Raw genomic sequence first — 13,329 nt, 5'->3', positions numbered from 1 at the left:
AACCTTCTTTGGAAACGTCCACATGGACACACCCAGTGTTTCTATGGTGATGCTAACTCCAGTTCTAGGTGCGCAAGCCTCTTGCTTCTCTGCCTATGGGCAGAGCTTGATGCTTGCATATGAGTACACATTTCCACAATGTTGGGGGGATACAAAGAAGTTAATTATACACAAAGACCACTGCAAAACTGTTTCAACGACCACAGTAACACGGATTAGCAGTGTGGAAGCCACAATGCCCATTAACCAAGCTGCCTCCGGGGAACAGAGTCATGGTGGGTGGGGCTTTCTCCAGTATCTTTTGAGTTTTCTGTAGTTCCTAGTCTTTCTATACAGTGTTTTGTTTTGTTGTTTTAAAATAGGGTTTCTTGGGGCTGGAGAGATGGCTCAGTGGTTAAGAGTACTGACTGCTCTTCCAGAGGTCCTGAGTTCAAATCCCAGCAATCACATGGTGGCTCACAACCATCTGTAATGGGATCTGAGTCCCTCTTCTGGTGTGTCTGAAGAGAGCAACAGTGTACTCACATACATTAAATAAATATATCTTTAAAAAATAATAAATGGGGTTTCTTATAGCCCAGGCTAGCCTCAAACTTACTATGTAGCCGAGGATGACCCTGAACTTCTGATCCTCCTACCCCCACTTCCAGAGTGCTAAGATTTCAAGTGTGCTCCATATTGCCTAGTTTATCTGGTGTTGAGGACTGAACCTAGGGCCCCCCCGCATCCTAGGCAAGCACTCTACTGAAGGGACCACATCCCCAACCCCATGTGGGGAGTGAGGGAGAGAGGATAAAATGAAAAGCAGGGAGGGCTGGGCCGAGTGGCTGGTGCCTTAAATCTCAGAGCAGGGAGGCAGAAGCAGGCGAATCTCTGTGAGATCAAGGCCAGCCTGGTTTACACTTGGAGTTTCAGGACAGCCAGGGCTTCACCAGAAGACCCTGTCTTCAACCAACCAAACAGAAATGCAGAGAGGTGAGGAAGGGCCCGGCCTCCTGACGTTAGTCAGTCTGGTGAACGGAGATCAGGAAGGCAAAGGCAAACATGGAAAACCACAAGAGAAGATTCGCTGTTACTTATCCCGTGTGTGCTCATGCTCCCGCGTGGCACAGGACACCTATAGAGATTTATGGCGGCTGCTATCTCTTCCTGCCATAGGGATCCTAATAGGGATAGAAGTCGGGACACCAGCCTTACCACTGAGCCATCCTGCCAAGCCCTGCAGGACGCACCGACAGGTGGCTGCACGGCCTCGTGAGAGCTGGCTAACAAGGAGCAGAGACACACAGAATCCTTCTGCTATGTCTGGGGCACTGGAATTCCTCCATCAGGCAACCAATCTTTGCGGAAAGGCCACTGAGCTGGGGGCTGGGGAGGCAACCCAGATGATAGAGTTCTTGTCCAGCATACATCGACCCTGGGCTTGATCTCAGCGTCACATTATACACTGTGTAGCGCCCCACATCTACCATCTCAGGGCGTAAAAAATGGAGGCAGGAAGATTGGGGGTAGAACATGCAAAGGTCCTGGGGCAGGTAAAGGGGCAACGGGGGTGGGGGGCATCCGATCCTTCAACTCAGTGCTTAGGGATGGGAGGAAGGGGAGGGGGAAGGGAGAGAGGGGGACAAGGGGAATGACTGGGCCTTGCAAGCCCTGGCCAGGAACTCTGATTTCATGCTAAATTCAGTGTGAAGCCATTTGCCGGGGTTGGGGGATGGGGGTCAGCCGTGAGACAGCATGATCTGATTTTGAGTTTTATGTCTTCAAAAAAGGCCACTCTGGCTGCCGGGCAGAGAATGGATGGTTGGGCTGTGGGGGCCCGATCAATACGCAAAAGCACTTAACATCAGGGCTGGCGTGAAGCGAGTGTCTTAATAAGTAGTAACTGTTTCTCATTATGACCTGTCATCCTTATTACCCTCCGTCTGCCTTTGTCTGCAGAGAGCCAGTTCTCGGTGATCGGACATCCGGCTCCACGTGGCCCTGACTGAGCATTCCAAGTGGCTTGGGGGGTGGGGGTGTCTGTCATTTGTTTTCTATGTAGTTTCTTTCACATCCCTGGAGAAGGGATGGGGTAAAAGCCAGGTATGGGCTGGTGTCCACAGCCAGAAGGCATTCTGCATCAGGCACATTCCTGAAGCCAGCCCTGTTCGGTCCTTTGGGGTGAACTGTGGTTATTATATAGCACAGAGGAACCCCCGAGTCTTGATTACAGGTTTCATTCTCAGAAATATTGGCTCAGCACAGGCGCTGGGGTGAAATCCAAAGTATTTGGATGTATTTTTAAATCTCTAACTGGGTCTCATAATCCTGCTAGCCTAAAGACAGAGGCAGGGAGAGTGCTAGTCACACTGCCTGGGGTAGTGGGTTCAAAGCTAGGCTGGACAACTTACTGACACCCTGTCTCAAATAAAAAGTAAACAGACAAAAACTAAAGGCAGAGGCTGGGGATCTGGCGCAGTGACTTGCCTAGCATGGTTGGGTCCTGAGTTCAATTCACCAGGACAGCAGAAACGGATCTAGATTTCTCCCTTCTGCTCTCATCCTTTCTTCTGTCCTCAGGGATAACGACTTTCCCTTGAAGCCTAACCTCTTTCCCTTCCCTGGACGTAGCTCAGGGAGGCTCTGTTTGCCCCCTCTGTGCTCCCGAGGGCCACAGCCTGATCTCCACCACTTCTCTACCACAACTCTGGGTTCCATGGGACTTTGTTGTTCAGTGCAGTGTCCCTTGGTGTGTGCCGATTTGACTCTATTTGGGGCGTATCTCAGCTGCTAGACTGCTCATCTAGCACGCATGAGGTCTTCAGTTTGCACTGTGGAAGAGCGGGTGTGGTGCTGGAAACAGCAGGTGCCACCTGTGTGCCTGGTTGGTTGTGTCATTACTCTGCAAATTTCCCCAAACATGCCACTGTGGGCAATAGGTTCCCATTTTACAGATGGGAAAACTGAGGACCATAATGAATTCACCTCCCCATGACCACAGTGCTCAAAAGGGTCAGAGCTGAGCCTTGAGCTCAAGGGCACCCCAATCTGTCTGTGTGTTTGTTTAAAGCAGGCCTCACTCCGTAGCTTAGGCTGACCTGGAATTCACTATGTAGCCCAGGCTAGCATAAAAACTTACAGGCAATTCTCCTGCCTCAGGTTCCCAAATGTTAGGACTTAAAGGCATGAGCCACAGCTTCCCAGCTTAAATCTATTTTGAAATCATGTAAGTTCTATATGTTGCCCAGTTTAATTCTGTTTTCATACCAAGCACATCCCAGGTCCTCAGGCCTCCTTGTTGGCAGTGAGGGTTGAGATGGTGCAAGTCACCAGACCTCATTCTACTGGCCATCGCTAGTGGAGATGAGCAGAATTCACATCGTTTTCCTTATTTTGGGGACTTGCAGATGGGGGCAGCTCTGAGTTTGAAGCCTCTGTGGGTCTAACTTGCAGTATGAGATGGCTGTGCTCTTGGTCTGTGGAGTTAACCCTTGTGACGGGTTTCAATTGGAGCCGAACATATCATCAGCCCCGGGCAAAGGCTAGCCCTCTTCTGGCCTCTGTGGATGCCCACATACGTGTGGCACGCACACATACACACATTATTAAAAATCCTGAATGTGACATGACCATTGTACTCATATACATGCAGTGGCGGAGGTTAAATGCACAAGACCTGCACAAGGATGAGTATTGAAGTTACAGCCAGGATGAGGGGCGGGGCTCGTAGGACCCACCCTTCCCTGAGACGGTTGATTAATGGCTGCTTGGAAGAGAGGGAGTTGCTCTCTTCTGTGGTGCAGCCATGGGAAGTTGCCCACACTCCAGTAAATAACCCTTCACCATGCTCAGGAAGCAACCCTAATTAGGTGTACTGGGGTAAGAAAAAAAGAAAAAAAAAACAAAAACACGGCTGGTGTGGTAGTGTACACACCTTTAATCCCAGCACTGGGAGGCAGAGGCAGGCAGATTTTTGTGAGTTCAAGACCAGCATGGTCCACATGCTAAGTCCGGGGCCAGCCAGCTCTGCATAGTAAGACAAACCAAATCAAGCCAACCAACTAACCAGTCAACCAACACAACAAACGAGCACAAAAATGGACCAAGAAACAAGAAGGGGGAGGGGAACTTGTTGGAAAGACAGTCCATTGGGGGGAAGTGAGAGAGACTGGGGGGCAGATGTGGTGAGATACATCGGACACACACACACACACACACACACACACACACACACACACACACACACCAAAAGCCTGTATTAATTGAGCACTTAATTATTTGACGACAGGCCCCGAGAGGAGCGTTAATACACCGAGTAATTTCACTGATGAGGAAACTGAGTCTCAGAGCCAAAACCGTCCAAGGAGCGCGGCCATCTCAGTCTTAATGATACTGATGTTATTTGCTTGATGCCTGGGGACCTACCTTCCCATTCTGAGGCTAGGATGGGCCTCCTCTGCGACACCTGGGACGGGCCAAGGGAGGCCCCCATTGTGCTCGCTCACCCGCACACCTGTGGAGAAGCAAGCCCCCTTCTCAGCTTTCTTCTCTGTTCCCAGAAAGACTTTTGACCCTGGCTTTTTGCATTCTTTTCTTTCGCCACCCATCCCGGGGGCACCGGCCCCTCTCGCGTGCCCACCCCTCCCCACCTCCCCACGCGCACCGCGGGGGCCATGGCCAGGCTGGAGACAAGGGCGCCTTTCTTCAAAGTGCTTCGCTCTCCTCTCATAAATTCTCAGGCTCCCTCGGCTCGATTGGCTGTAAGGAAAGAGGGAGCCGGGGGGGGGGGGGGGGGGGGGGAGGCTGCTTGGCTCCCCTGATACAAAGTGAGTTTGTGTGCTGTCTACCCACGTGAGGCCAATCACAGAGGCCTGAGCCCCTCGGGTCCCAAGGGACCAAGTGCCAGAGAGCCCGGTGTCTGCGGGATCATCTATGGCTGGACAAAGGAAAGCAGATATATCTGGGAAGCCAGGACAAGGGAGCCCACCACCCCAGGCCTCTAACCTGGGGCCTATGGGACATTTAACCCTTCTGCAACCCTGAGCTTCCAGCCAAGTCAGGGGCTCCAGATACCCACCCCCTAAATCCCCACTGGCTCTTCTCCGAGCGGCTTCAAGAACCCACATTTCCCCACCGGGCCTTATTCCCAGTGTTTCCAATTTTTCGGCACTAAAATTAGTCCAACTGTGCCTTCTAATTCTGTAGACACAACCCAGCTTGTGCAAATGTCCCCTCTTCCATTTCTGGGTGGATTTTTGCATATTACAGACTGCCAACTCTGGCGGGTGTTCATGGTGGCGGCGGCGGCGGCGGCGGTGGGGAGACAGAGCTTGAAAACCCAACTCTCTGATAAACGCGTTGGAGCCCAAAGTTCTGAGGCAGGGACAGAGCTGTGCTCGCCGGTGGGGTGGGATGTGATGGAAGAGGGGGTCAGATAAGTTTGCTACAGATCCCTCCGGCGGGCCGTACTGCAGGAGCCTGACCCTGATGGACTCAGGTCTTGCTGCAGGCAGGAATGTTTCCCGGACTTTTCTCTGGGTGGAGTTTTATTTCCTCTCTTCTTCAACCCTTTTCCTGAAGACGGAAAAAAAATGTAAATTCTCATTTTACAGGCGAGGAAACTCTGGCTCCTGAGAGATTTAATGACCTGCCCAATGAAGCCACTAATGGAGGACTGGGTTGACATTCGAACCCAGAGCCCTCTGAACACCGAGGGCCTGTATTACTATTATCTTCATAGAATACAAGGCAATATTGCAAAGATGGGGAAGCGTTTGCCACCTGTGACTAACTGTGGATGCTGGTGATGGGAACTAGAAGTGATCTCTGATGATGTCTTAAGAGATTAATGATGAGTTCATTCATGGACCAGAGGGGAAAACTAGAACATCCCCAGACAAGGGCTGAGTGAGTTTCACCTCTCTTCTCTTCACTGGTGCTCTCTTTCCCAGTCCTTCGTGAAGCATCTCTACCTTTTGCCATTAGGAAAGAAATGTAGCACAGGGATCAGGGCTCTTTGGGCAGAATGCTTGCCCATCGTGTCCAGAGCCCTGGATTCCAGTCCCAGCACCACAGAACCCAGGCTCAGCTCTACCGCACACCTGCAATCTCAGGACTCAGGATGTGGAGGCAGGAGGATCAGGAGTTCAAAGTCATCCTCAGCTACAGTGAGTTTGGGATGAGCCTGGGCTGTGGGCGATCTTGGGTTAGGGGAGAAAGAGGGAAGGGAGGGGGAGGGAGACAAGGAGAGGAAGAGGGAGGGGGAGAGGAAGAGGAAGAGGAAGAGGAAGAGGAAGATGTAAGGTAAGTATGGTACATGGTGGTACAACCTGTAACTCCAGCAAAGGAGGCTGAGGCAGGAGGACTGCAAAGTTTGAAGCTAGTCTCGTCCACTTTGACTTTGTCTCAAAAAAACAAAAAAACAAAACAAACAAACAACAACAACAATAAAAAACCCAAGGACATAAATGAAATGTGTGTACATGTGTGTGTTTCTGTCATATGTGTGTTTATTATGTCTGGTGTGTGTGTGTGTGTGTGTGTGTGCTATGTGTTGTATGTCATATATGTCATATTCCACACAAATATACATATAAATATATATGTCCTATGTGGTTTTTGTGCTGTAGAAGCTATGCATATGCCTTGTATATCAATGTCATGTGTGTTGTGCCTAATGTGTCTTGCGCAGTGCATATGTTATGCATGCTGTATCACGTGTATTGTCTTCTAGACGTGGCATGTTTTGCATATGTCATGCATGTCATGTATGCTGGGTACCTAGTTATGCATGATGTGATTTGCATGTGTACTGCGCAATGTGTCTCGTGTGTTATATATGTTATGTGTGTTGTGCATCTGGTATGTGTCTCGAGGGCTACGAATGCTGTGTGTGAGCTGGGTGTGTGACATGTGGGTCATGTATGTGCCACGTATTTGTGCTTCAGTGTGAGCATGTGTGCTTTAAGACAAGAAAGAACAGAATTTGGCAAGCCAGGCCAAAGGAAGCTGCAATCGCAGTTATTTAAATCCTGACCATAACCGCCGGTTGGGAACTTCAAAGCCAGCCCAGGCGCTCCTGCTGCATCAAAGCCAGCAGCCAACTGCCCCCTTCACCAGCAAGTACAGCGATGGGACCCAGTCCTGCGAACCTTGCCCTTGAGGGTGTGGCTTAGGGAAAAAGCCTCACTGGGGAAGGTAGAACCCTCCAGGGGTTCGAGCATCTTTCATTTAGCCTCCTTCTCCTGAGCAGGGTGATCCTATTCAGCCACCTCAACTTTATCAAGAACCTCTGAGCAATTGGAGAGTTGGGACAGAAAACTTCAGTCTCCCCCCTTCAGTCCACCCCCCGGTCTCCCAGACGAACCCCTATACGCCTGGCAAGAGGCAGCCTCGCTGGTTCCAGGCCTATATTTTTCATCTCTTGTTTTAACAGTTATAAATGCCTTCTGATGCCAAAGGAGAACAAGTCTTAGATCCAGATAAAATAAAATTCCCAAACCCTGAAAACTACATAGAGATTTACAGGCCAATTTAAAAAAGAGAGAGCCTACACTGGCTCCAAGAAGGGCACATTCCACATAGCCCGGCTTGGGTGCATCCCAAAGCGCAACCTCCGCAACCTCCGAGGGAGGAGGAGGAGGTCCCGGGACATGCCACTGAGGCTTCAAAACCCACAGCCCCTTGGCAGAGGGAACGCAGGCAGAGGCTGTCCTCGGCTCAGGTTCTCAGGGGTCTCTAGCTTCCCAGAGCTCTAATCTGTTCCAGCTCGTCTCTCGCCTCCCTTCCACCCCCAGCTGCTGCAGAGAAACCACAGTCAACCTCTCCGTGCTCCCAGCAGCCAAGTCTCCTCTGAGTAAACACAGAATGGAGGGGGCCAGCGGTTCCGTTCCCAGCACTGTGGGGTGGGTCCTTGCTGGCCTGGAACCAAACCCAAGAACCAGGACTAGGGTGAACTCTGGGGTAACTGGGGCTTGCTGCTCAGGGAGGGTCTCAATCCACGTGGTCTCATTGATGGCTTGGGGGCTGGGGTGGGGGTGGGGGTGCTATTCCCTGCGATTTGGCCTGTGTTGGAAGGAATCTCTGCCTCTCCACTCCTTTGGCTCCCCCACCCCCTCTTCTCCAGCTCTGAGCCTTGGAGTTTCCCCTGAGTGGACAATCGGGATGCTCTTTCCCCTCTGACCAAGGAAGGGCTAAATGAAAGTGAGTCCACAGCTTCACCCCTCCTGACTCCTTGCTGAGTAGCTGTGAGATGCCCCGCCCCTTCTGAAGAGGCCACATCTTCCGTGGTGTGGGTGCAGAGCTGAGCCAGTAAAGCCCATCAGCAGCCCACAGCTGTTGATCTTAGTTTGAGCTCTGGACCCCACATAGTGGAACAGGAAAACACACCCTAAAAACCGTGGGGCTGGAGAGAAGGCTCAGCAGTTGAGAGCTCTGCTGATCTTGCAGAAGAGCCTGGTTCAGTCCCCAGCACCCATGTGGTGCTTCACGATCATGGTAACTCCATCTCCAGGGAATCTGACATCCCTTTTCTCTCCTCCTCTGTCCCCAGGTATGCACGTGGGGCACAAACATGTATGTAAACCAAACACCCATACACGTGTAATAAATATAAAGAAAATTACATCTTCGCTGGGCATGGTGGCCCATGCTTTTAATCTTAGCAGAGGTAGGAGGCCAGCCAGCCTGGTCTACAAGGTAAGTTCCAGGACAGTCAGGACTGTTGCACAGAGAAATTCTGTCTTGAAACAAACAGACAAATAAACAAAACTAACTAAATAAATCTTTAAAATAAGTAAACAAACCTAGATGCTCACTGTGTGTCACACAGGGTACCACACATATGATGACTTTGTTCCATTAATCCTCACTGTTGGTAACTCCCATTTTACAGATGGGAAAACTGTGGCCCAAAGAGAGGAATTTCCTTTTCACAACCATAATGTTACAAAAAGGTCAGAGCTGAGATCTGAGCCTCAGGTTGTCCAGTTTTGTTTTGTTTTGTTTTGTTTTTTAAATATTTCTCAATATGGGGGCTGATCCTAGAACCTCATGCTTACAAACCATGAGCCACATGCCCGGTCCTCTTGGTAGTCTTTATTTCGACCCAGAGTCTTACTAAATTGCCCAGACTGGCCGTGAAGTTGCTCTGTGAACCAGAAAAAGGCTTGAGCTTCCAGTTCTCCTTCCTCAGACTCCCACATGGCTGGGATGACTGACCTGTACCACCAGGTCCAGCTTTAGTCATTTACCCCTGACAACCAGGCTTTGTAGAAGCTATAAGGACCAGAGGAAGCTAGAGGTGAAATCATAGCCAAGGAGGAGGCTAGGGCAGTGGGTTAGAAAGCGGTTTGTTCACCGATCTAGGAGACAAGCTTGGAGGGCTAGGGTTGCAGCTGAGGGGTGAGACATTTGCTTAGCAAGATGGGGTCCCATTACTCCATCTACATCCACATACATTAAATTTCCATGTTCATTCATCTCTCTTGATTGCATATCTATCCACTCACCTACCATTGTGTGTGTGAGTGAGAGACACAGAGAGAGAGAGAGTCTTTTTCTATAGTTCAAGATAGCCTTGAGTTAAGTAGGTAGCCCAGGATAACCCAGAACTTGACATGATAGACCTGCCTCAGAGCTGGTTCACACCCACAGCCTGTCTCGCACCCACAGCCTGTCTCCCGAAGTGGTCAGATGTCATCAGTTCACTTGTTCATGTTCCCTTCCTTTTTTCCCCTTGACTATCTTTAACTTGGCTTTTGGTGCCAGTGGTGTTGGGAACAGTTCCCGACATCCCTCTGGCTAAAAGACACAGGCTACCTCAACAGCGGGTGGGACTGTACCCTGAGAACTTACTGGTTCCAAGCACGGCGAGAAGAAACCAGAAAGTGGTGAGTTGGAAGGAGTTGTCTCCTGCAGTTCCAGACCTCCTTTGTGCTTGAAATGACAGATCTTCCTGCTTCAAGCAAACCTTCCTTCATGCCTGAGCGCTGCTGGGAGCAGGCAGGTCTGCCTGGGGGTAGAAGAGAAGGCTTCTTCAACTGCTCTCCCCTTTGTTTTTTGTGACAGAGTCTTCTGCTGCAACGAGAGGATACCCATTCAGCTGGTCTGGCTGTCCAGCAAGCGTCTAGAACCCTCTTGTCTCTACCTCCCCAGCCCTGACTTTTACAGTTGGAGAAATTAAACTGAAGTTCTTATGCTTGCACAGGAACCAAGTTTACTACCCCCTCAGCCTCCCAAGAAGAACCCCGACACCACCACTGCAGACCCACCCCTGTCCCTTCCTTCCTTCCTTTCTTCTTCCCACTTCCCCATCTTTCTTTCTTTTTATTTTTTGGTTTTTGTTTTGTTTTTTGGTTTTTTTTTTTCCTCCACAGTGTCTCACGGGACCCAGTGGGACCTCTGACCTCTAACTCACTCTGCAGCTGAGGAGGTCCTTGAACGGCTCCTCTTAGTTTCTCCTGCTTCCTTTTCCCAGGTGCTGGGAGAACTTTTCTTTCTCTCAAGGGCAAAGGAGAACTTAACGATGAAAGGGTTTCTGGGTAAGAATGGCTCCCCTTCGATCAAGTCAGCGTTGACGGCACACTTCTTCTGGATTCAGCAAGGGGTGATTTAGGAAAGTGAGACACTGAGTGATTTAAGACAACTTCTTAGCTGGGCTTGCATCTAAGCTCTGTCCTGAGCAGCCTTCTAGCATAGCTGTTCTCTGGTCAACTTGCCTTCCTGGGTAATCCCATGGTAAAGTGCAGTTTAGCCAGGTCGAATTGTAACAAATTCCACTATTAGCAGAGTTCAGATGAATGAGATTTTCCTTCGCTTGAGTTTCAAGAGGCTAAAAGCCATTTAGTAACTCGATACCTTGTGTGCCTTTCATTACTAGAGACAAAAAAAAAAAAAAAAAAGACCAGTCCGGGCTTTGGTTAGCATAGGAAATTGAAAAGGCCCAAGGCCTCTGTTCCAGGTTGGGTCCAAGTTTTATGTCAGGCAAGTCATTTAAGCTTTGATGATTTTTTAATTTAAAAAATCCCCTCACCAGTGCTTGAAAGAAAAAAAAATCTTCTGTTAGAACACGCTGAACACATGAAAGAGAAATGACCGGCTGGGTCAGGGGGAAGCCAAGGGACAGCCACCAAGCAGTCCCTTGTCTGAGTTGTATGCAAAGGAAGAAAGGAGGAGGGAGAGAGGAGGGAAGGAGGCAGGAGGGGAGGAGGGAGGGAAAAGGAGAAGGGGAGGAGGGAGAGGAGGAAAGGAGGAGGGAGTGAGAGGAAGAAGGGGAGAAGGAGAGAAGGCAGGAGCAGAGGAGAAGGCAGAGGGGAGGGGAGAAAAGTAAATAAAAACTTTTAAACTTTATAGTATTTCTCTCTGAACCACAGTCTGAAAAGTTTTTCCTTGTGTTCTCTGTCTGGCAACCTTTTAAATTAAGTTGGATTTGTCCCAAGGACTGGATAGCAAAATTAATTCATGAACCAGGGCTTCCAGAAGGGGCTCTCTCCCTCCTTCCATTTTGTTTAGTCATTTTTATAGCCCTTTCCTTCTTCAGAGTAATTTGGATTTGATTGCTTTTTCGTGAAATTCTAATGTCAAGACACCGTCTAATTTCTGTTTTATGAAGAAACTGGAAACTATACAAAGGAATGAATTGAGACTCAGAGTCAAATAAAATCTGTAATGTGATAACTCCATCAACGCTGCCTGGAAAGATCCCGTATTTCAATTAGATCCCCAAGACATGTTCTTACATAAACTGACAGCCTCTGATTGACAGCCCTCATCTTCCCGGAAAACACAGTCGGAGAGGACAAGGGACTGAGCCAGGTTCCTCGAGGCTGCCAAGGTACATGGGGGTGCTTCTGACCTCCCCAAGTTCGTCCTAGCCACACAGCCTTGCTCCTGCCCGTCGCAAGAATTACAAACACGTTAAAAACTCCCACCTCCCAAAAAAGTGTTTCACATTTAAAGCAATAATAATAACAGCATTTAAACTGTACTTTCCATCTTCAAAGTACCCTATAAACATCGTTTCCAATTCTCCAGGCACGCGGTGGTCTTTGATGTCGAGAGGAGCGTTGCGCACAGTGGGAGAGATAAGGCTGGATCCAGAACTAGGCCCAATTAGCTAATTGTAACACTTTCATTTCTCCCTCCACCCCCAATTCAGCTTCATTTTTTCCCTCCCCACTACCGTTTGTTCTCATTTAGAGCCCTCCTAGGGTCACCTACCGGGGCCCGTTTCTGTTAACGAAGCTCCCACGCAAGCAGGTCCTCCAGGCGCGTGTGCTGCATTCCACCCCAACCCCCCGTGAAAGAATATTAGAAGTCCAAACGCCTCGTCATTGAGTCCACTTCATTCTCACTATTTGCTTTTCCAGTTGCCCAGTGGCGTTAGAGGCCCAGTTATTTATGAGATTCCTCTGGGTTTTATGGGAGTTTTATTGGTAGTTATGCAAAGAATTTGGGTGATCCCTTGCAGCTCTCTGCAATCATCTCTGAAGACTGTATCTGTTCGTGAAGCCCAAGGAAGCTCCGGTTCACTTACGTTGAGAACCTTAACAGATTAGAGTTGCTATTGATCCTCATGGATAAAGCCCAAAGGCTGGAATTGTGGCTCCGTGGACGGGGTGCTCAACTAACACACTCAAAGCCCTCGGTTCCATCCCCAGCATGACACAAAGTATCCATGGTGGCACATGCTTCTCACCCCAGCAATCAGGAGTCAAAAGGGAGCTGAGAGGCTCAGGGCCAGCCGGCACTATACAATGAGTTCAAGGACAGCCTGGGCTACATGAAACCCCATTTAATTTTTTTTTGAAAGAGGAGTTTATTGATAACTTTAGGCAAAACCAGAAATCTCCTGAAGCCAGAATTTTCTCCTCTTTATGAAAATATAAATTTCTATTGGCTTTGGTAGGAAAAAAACTACCAAAGCTGCCGTCTTTCATAGTCTTTGATCCAGCTAGTTTTCTGCTAGGCATTTTTTTTAAAGGTTTAGTTTGAGTTTGTTCTTTTTTGTATGTGTGTATGTGCAGGTGTGTATGTGTTCTTCTGTGTTCGTGTTGAGTGCAGGTGCCCCTTTGAGGCCAAAAGAGGGTGTTGGATACCCTGAACTTGGGGACCTAACTTAGGTTGTCTGAAAGAGCAGCAAGTCCTCTTAACAAGTCAATAATCTCTCTAACCTTCAGAGAGTTGTGAAGACGGTCACAAGGGTTGGCAAATCACAGTGCTGCCGTGTGTGGACCATCAAGAATGGTCAGGGGGCTGGGGACTTAGCTCAGTGGTAGAGCGCTTACCTAGGAAGCGCAAGGCCCTGGGTTCGGTCCCCAGCTCCGAAAAAAAGAACCAAAAAAAAAA

At 49.3% G+C, this 13,329-nt stretch overlaps 1 long non-coding RNA gene across 4 annotated transcripts; it reads right to left on the bottom strand.

Moving 5' to 3' along the window:
* Positions 1–3,899: 3,899 nt before the first annotated feature.
* Positions 3,900–13,329, bottom strand: LOC102552816 (uncharacterized). Of its 4 annotated transcripts, none has more exons than XR_010056563.1 (3): positions 12,202–13,329; positions 9,838–10,056; positions 3,900–5,556 (listed from the first exon to the last, which is right to left on the bottom strand). It is a non-coding gene; the product is annotated as an uncharacterized LOC102552816 (long non-coding RNA). The 4 variants fall into 4 exon arrangements; XR_005492013.2 differs by having other exon boundaries at positions 9,838–10,059; positions 12,202–12,765; XR_001840695.3 differs by having other exon boundaries at positions 9,838–10,059; positions 10,400–12,213.

The sequence above is a fragment of the Rattus norvegicus genome, chromosome 12 (genome assembly GCF_036323735.1).
Source record: "Rattus norvegicus strain BN/NHsdMcwi chromosome 12, GRCr8, whole genome shotgun sequence".
In the NCBI taxonomy this organism is placed as follows: Eukaryota; Metazoa; Chordata; class Mammalia; order Rodentia; family Muridae; genus Rattus; species Rattus norvegicus.
Note: the sequence above shows the minus strand (reverse complement) of the source record. Positions and strands in the feature narration are given on the sequence as shown.